Genomic DNA, 7,605 nt, shown 5'->3' with positions numbered 1-7,605 from the left:
CTCCTTCTGTGGCGCGTAGTGAGGCCGGATGAGTGAACAAACATCTCTGAGAAGCGAGATGCCTCTAAAAATGCATCATCTTCATTTAACAAAATTTATTGTACTATACGTTTGCCCACAGCATTTTCAATGTGGTTCTGCTTGATGAGTGTGCATTCATTATCTTATCATAAGTGTAGGTTCATGGATTTGAACCAGACAGAGCTGGTTCGTGAATTCATTGAAGCGATATATTCATGGAGGGGAAATGCTGCATAATAAAAAGGAACTGGTTGCAGCAATTATGACTTTCTGGGAAGAAGGCTTCTTGATACAAAAAAGTGCTCTCACAGAAGCAAAAGGAAGCAAAATGGGCTGCCCTAGGCTTTCATCAACTTGGAGGAATAGCTGTTTCACAAACCAAATAAATTGCAAAAGCACAGAATAAACCAAGTCAGTGATATTGTAAATCTGAGCAATTTTTTCAGTTTTAGTGGCATAAATGCACTTAATATAAAATCTACTGTTTTCTAAAAGTGCAGTTAATAGTATGTAGAAATTATTGATGCTTGGCAATGCAGAAGAGGGTATGGAAGACTCCTTGGTGACACTTAGCCCCTGACAAAGCTAGGAATCTAAGTATGACTAGTTATATAACTTCATTATTGAGTAAAAACTTTTAATTTAGTATAAAGTACTGAATGTCCACATTTGGTACACAGTGTATTTTTTTTGTTTGTTTGTTTTTTTGGCTTAGTTTTTGATGTAACAGTGGTCTACAGCATGGGGACCAGCAAAGCTTTACAAGGTCTGAGAAGCAGGTTGGCACCACAGCTTTAAATATGGTCCTGGACATTTAAGCAGGACGCATACATGTTACACCTTGAGTGGTAGGGGCTCCAGCCCTGCCTGCATGTTATCAGCAGGACAGTATAAGCAGACAGGGGCCCAGGCCTAGTGTTTTACCATATGCCCCAGTCTCCCACCTCATGGGAGTCATCTGTACCTAGAATGACACTTTGGTTCCTTCTGGCATGAAGACTATTCTCAGGCTACACATTCAACACAGTTATTGCTGCTGCTACCCAGGTCCTATGTGCTCTCCACATTCCCTTCCCTTCTCCATCACTACGGGTTTTTATCAAAGTGACATTATCTACCCTGTCATCAACCACTATGCACACTTTATAACATGGCCAAATTCTGAGACTTCCAGTGTACGGTGTGTGCAGATTTAATTAGAGAACAAGTTATTAATTACTACTTCTATTCTATGCAGTAAGTTCTAAGTTAAGAACTGCTAGTCAATAACATTTGCTACGAACATTCAAAACTTGGAGCCATCTTTACATGGAGACTTGTAAAAGATGAACTTACAGGACAAAAGTTTGAATTTTATCAACCATCAAAAGGAAAAAAAATCGCTATGTACATAATCTTAATTATTAAGTGTCCATTCAGGATGCAAGAAAAGTATAATCTGATTTGCATAATTGCATTTCAGCTCACTAACTAAATGACTAGCAACAACAAAAAACAAACTAGAAACTGCTGTTATTCATAGATCATTATACGATAATGAACTTATTGTTAGCCAAGAATCAGTCACTGAAGAAATTAAAAAAAGAAATTTGAACAGCAAATGCATTTGAAAGGTTCTGGAATTCTTACTGTTTATCAATGAGCTGTCAGAAAGAGCTGCACGGGGAAACCCATGTGCATTTTGAGAATGCTTCTTACAGTAAAGCTATATATTCCAAAATATACAAACATCTCATAGGTAGACATTAAATTCACAGTTTTCTTTCAGTGACTTTGGACATCATAGCGAGATAAGAGCATTGCAATCTGCAGATGTCTATGATTAATGCCCTTACCTGAGCATAAATATCATTGCAAATAAAACCAAACACAGCTACACATGAACACGAAATAGACAAGGAACCTTTTCTTTTATCTTTTTTGAATACTCTACTTTCCAGATTCCAAAAGTGACATTCCTGACCTGTCTAAATTACACCACCAGTACTCAGATCAATGTTTCTGCATTTCTGCTGACAGCCCCTGCTCTCTTTTCCAAGCATTTTTCCCAACCCATAGAAGAGCTGGTTGAGGACTAAGATAACTACAGCTTACAAGACATTGCCTTGCTGGGAAGAAAGAAATTGCTGTAGCAAGTTGGACTGAAAAAGAATTGGCTGTTTTGTTGAGATTTTGATTTATGTGTCTGAACTATTTATTCTCATATTTAATTTTATGTTGCAAATCTAGGATGTCTGAGTGCTATTTTTAGTTTATATAAATCTCTTGCACATTCATTGTCCTATATATAATTTACATAAGATGGCATGTTAGCAGTCCATGATTAAATATGTGGCATTACATTGCTTTTACAAGGGTAATTTTTCTTTTATTCTGCTTTAGTTTCTGTAAGGAGAGATATAATGATTTTTTTTGTTAGTCAAGGATTCTTGTTGCCTTTATACCTCAAATAAGTGGTCTAACAGACTCTCAAGCATCACCTGGACTTTCTCCAAATTCTAAATGCTAACTACATTTTTCTATTTCTCTGTACATAGGTTTAAGCACTTCCCTTAGGCTGCTATGAAGCTAGAAAAGTACCTGTAAGGTGGAGTGTCAAAGGTGAGTAAACAGCTCCATAACACTTTTCACTTTAATTCTGTCAGTATTTCAAGAAAATGCAGCACTCCACACATTTCACTTGCCATGTTAAAATGTGATTGCATTGCTTAGTCATCTTCTGTACAGACCTGGTTTAGAAATAGAAGCAGCAAGATATCTACAGCTTGAATGACTTTCCCATTGCTCCCTATGCATCCAAGTGAGAAACACAGCATCATAGAATCTAGTTACTGAATTTCATATTTAATCTATTTAATCCAACAAAGCAAACAAGCGAATATTTGTTAAAGGACATGTTCTGTGACGTGAAGTCAAATCATACAGCAGTCTCATGAGAAGAGGGCACAGTCTGCATAAAAAAAAGGTATGCAAAAACATTAGCTAGAAGTAAAACCTTAGGATTAATTATGATTAACACACGTAAGTATTATATAAAAATATAATAAATGAGATCCACAATAACAATAAATAATGTCTTGCTGAAATTTATTTTTTGTGGATGATTTGTGTATCACTCTTGGAAAGATTATGATAATGAATCTCAAGCTCATCAAGCAAATAAATTGTTGTGTCCCTCATAAAATAAAATTTTTTTTTAAACTTTGAGCAAAGATATTTTAGAACATACTTTGCTTTTGACCATTTAATGTAATTACTTTGAGTTATATCTCTGGCTTGAATTGCTGACAAAATAAGAGTAAGCATGACATGATGGATAGGATCTGCCACATTAATAAGTAAAAATCTGGAAAAAATTAAGTTGACATTTGAAGAAGGGGAGAAAATGTCAAGAAATAATTATTTTTATTCAATATTGCTTGTGAGAAGCTTATTGTCCCTAACCAGGTCTGGGTATATTGTCTACATATTTTATAATCTGTCTAGAGTTTCCCTTCATTAATTGAGATATAATCAATAATAACCAATTACATGTAAAATGTCCTTGGTCTGAACCACTTTACTGTAAGTCACCCTCAGTCCTTTATTTTTCGTTATATGTAACGGGAAAATCGGAAAAGGAGATTATTAAGGTGCCTGCACTAATTGAACTGGAAAACCTATTTATTCAATTTCTTCTTGGCAAGACAGTAAGAGACTGAAAACTCTTTAAACACTATGTATTTGATAAAAAGTGGATATCTTGGACCTAAGCCCAAGGCCAGTTAAAGCTGTCTCTGCAAAATGAAGTACTCTTAAGCAGTGAAGCATTCTTCATGCAGAGGGATCCTGTGTGCCTGAGCACCGCTTATCCTCTCCTGCATCAGGTTTTACTCATCCCCCCGATCTCTCCCTGGTGCAAGGGGTGCTGGTGTAATCTCTGACTCCAGCTGGTCTGAAAGGCTTTTCCTTGTGTTATTGAGCCTTACGTTTTGCTAAAACTGAGTGATTTTAGCCAGGAACCACACAGATGATGTTCTAAATTTCAAGGCCTTATTTTACTGTTGTGTTGCTTGTACTTACATTAACTGTAAGTCCAGTGCTGCACACACATACACCTGTGCTTTATATCCTGATATTATATTACAGCCAGAAGGGGATATTTTTTCAAATTAGTGATGGAATGTCATTATCCAGAGTCTGACATAACTTTTAACAGCATGTTTTAGAGAATGTGGGTTGAGCAGCATAAGAGTTCTCTTTTAACCATTAAGGAGAGATCCTGAATCTGAGGAATAATATATTTTGATCTTTGAATGCCACCTTGTTCACATACTCCAACCATGGTTGTTTCAAATGATCTTTGGATTTGCTTTTCAACTGAAAATGGATTTTGGCACATTTTATGGACAAAACACATCAATATGATGTGAAATAATACTGTATCATCCTATACCACATAATATCTGATAGCCTCTCTTTTTCAGCTGGAAACAACAATAGTTTTTAACTGTGACACACAATGCTGAGTTCTGTAATTAACACTTTCAAGCCCTTTATATATTTAGGGGAAAAACCCCCAAAACTATGGAGAAAGGAAAAAATGCACCTAAACTCAGAAAACGAATTACCCCAGATATTCTTATCCAGCTATCTAATTGTACTATATTCTATTATATATGTTTCATTTCAGTGGAAAGAAACAATTTAGATAAGTAGAGGTCTGAAAATCAATATTTTCTCATCATTGTTTTGTGAAAAGTCATGTAAGCCATATGTAAACTAGAAATATCATTCTAGAAACTAAATAAAAGAGCAACAATTAAACCAGTAGAACATTATGACTAATTGTATTTTTTGTAAGTAAATAAATAAAAGAAAGAGAAGACAGGCTTCCTAGAGAATTTTGAATTGAGTCTGCAGGATGCCACTATTACCTTCTATTCCCATGCTGATACTATGACATTGGTGCACAGAATCACACACACACACACACGCAGACACACAAACACACACACACACAAAATGTATTTGTCATTCACTACAGTGAATGAATATGGTCTACTACATTCTAGAGGAAAATTTCATGATTAAATATAGTCCTTATGAAAAATATATAAGCATATGCAGTCTGAGTTTTCTTTGCTCTGGATGAAACTGCATTAAAATTGAACCTCTGCAGGTCAACGTACCTTTTTACCTGCTTGTCTATGCTGGTTACATGAAAACCTGTTTACACTTTTTGTTATGGGTGGACTTGAGCTCTCAGGGGTTGATACTGTGTCCTTTCTAGATTTTCTCTTACAGTGGGACAAGGAGTGAAATTCTGTCCCTGTTTGAGCCAATGGGATTTTTACCACCTTGCTCCCACCAGTGGAACCAGGACTTAGTTGTGTAATTTTTGGTGGTAAGGGTTAGCAAATTCTTTCTTCTGTTTAGAAAATTTCAACTCTTGGCCTTATCAGCGTGCAGGGCACATGAAGTCTTCTGGAAGTGACTGACTAGTTTCCTCTGGGAGGATTCTTAATGCTTATCCTCCAGCTTCACAGGCAAGGAATTCTTGAGGCTGTTGTGTCTGCTAGACCCTGAGAGAACACATCTGAAATAATAGACCTGTTCTGGTGGGGCACAAAGGGGAGAAGATGTTATGAAGAGAGATTGGCTGAGAATGACTCATGCTGCACAGCTTCTCTCTCCAGGCAGGATTGATCTAGGGAATTTCTGCAATATTTGATATCTTATAACATCCTTGCTTTAAGAAGAGAGAAGAAAAAAAAAAACACATCAGTTTGCCTTATTGCACTGTCAGGATTTGATTCTTGAGCTACTGTGCCCCTATTGATGTCTTAATGGGACCTACAAAATAATACTTTTGGCCTAGAAAATAATAATTTGTACTATAAAGACCTGTTTATTCTCTTCTGTTCTCTTTTAAATATTTGTAAGGCAGTAATCCAGATAATTCATCACTGCATCAAAAAAAGCAGAATATAATATCAGGAAGGAAAATAAAAATGCTCTTGCTAGGGGAAATTGAAATACTAGATACAGCTATTTGGAAACTCATTTGCCATATTAAAAGAAGTGACTTACAAAAAGTCATGTATTTAACAACTTTTAGAAGCACTACATCTTTCTAATAGGACCCAGTGTTAAACTAAGGATTTTATTACTATTTTGCACAATTTATGAATATTATGCAGATTTTATCTTCCCCTAAACACTTCAACAGTTACCCAGAAATCTTTGTGCTACATTTATCTTGGAAAAACATTCTGAAACAAGTTTAAGCATGGCGATGCTTAAGTTATTTTTCTTTCTCTGCACAAATCGAATGATCTGCATCTTATATACGTAGTGTTTGTTGCAGGGTGCTGCATGGTGGCTGCTTAGAAGCTGGGTCTTCATCAGTTCAGATATCTTTGCTTACCGTGTTTACTTGATTTTTTTCACCTCAGATTTCAAGCAAGTCGAGAGGAGCAACACTGTAAACAAAAACATCCTGATAACATTTATGCTCCATTATTGATTTTCATATAACACGTGTGAAGCTTTCATATAAGATGCCTGTACTATTTGCTATACTATTCATAACAAGGCCAGGTGTATACCAGAAACACCACACTGTTATTTCTGTTTCAGAGATTACTGGCATTAATAGTCAACTCTGTTGATAATGCACGAGACACTGGAATTGCTCTCATCCTTGCCCTGCCACAGTGACCACAATGATAAATATGCTGCTGTCAGGAAACCAATCTGCTATAGTTTTGAGGAACTTGCAGTAAGCAAACAATTTTTCTAAAGAATTTCAATGTTTATAGCCACTGTCTCACACATATTAATAGGCCTTTAAGTATGTTGTCATACTTCATATAATAGCAGTCAACCTCATCTTTTTTATCGCTCTTTCTGGGTAGGTTTTGGTTAGTCTGTGGTCGGCTTGTTTATCATTCCTTCCATTTGCTATGGTCTCTCTAACTTTCTCAGCACTGCTTTGGAATTATCAAGGCACGTCATGCCTGGCAAGTGTGAATGTTTTGCCTTGCCTTCATTTTGGGAGGAGAGCTATCCAATTATGACAAGTTTTTTGCTATTAAACTTTGATTGCTGAATGTTGTTTGTTGAGATGCAAAAAGCAAGAACATAAAGGCAATTTTAATTCTCTCATCCTTACTGATTTCACACACTCTTTCTTTTCTTGTCTGTCTGTTGTGGAATAAGTTCCCATTTTCAATTCATTCTCTTACATCAATGTGGTCTTTCAAATCTGTTCTAAAAGCTCATTTATTCTCAGCAGCTCATTAACCAAACAGTCGTCTCTTCTCTCCTATTATTATTTCACCTGTCCTTTCATAAGCCTTGTTTGTACTCTCCTTCCTTTCTTACTTCTTTCATCGTGCTTATTTCCACACCTCATATTAAAATGCTTTTAAAGTTTAGAGTGTCTAAGCCAGGGGTGCTATGCAAAATCAACAGTCAGAATCACTAAAGTGAAATCTTATCTACGATATAAGGCTCAGGTGCTGTGCACAAAAGTAAAAGTGGGCATTTAGTTCTTTGTTAACACTTAAGGATCCTGTCCTGGAATTCATTGAAACCACT

Source organism: Pipra filicauda, unplaced genomic scaffold (genome assembly GCF_003945595.2).
Source record: "Pipra filicauda isolate LSUMZ 115617 unplaced genomic scaffold, ASM394559v2 scaffold280_size1006739_pilon, whole genome shotgun sequence".
NCBI classification, from domain to species: Eukaryota; Metazoa; Chordata; class Aves; order Passeriformes; family Pipridae; genus Pipra; species Pipra filicauda.
The sequence above is the reverse complement of the archived record's forward strand: the minus strand, read 5'-3'. Positions refer to the sequence as shown.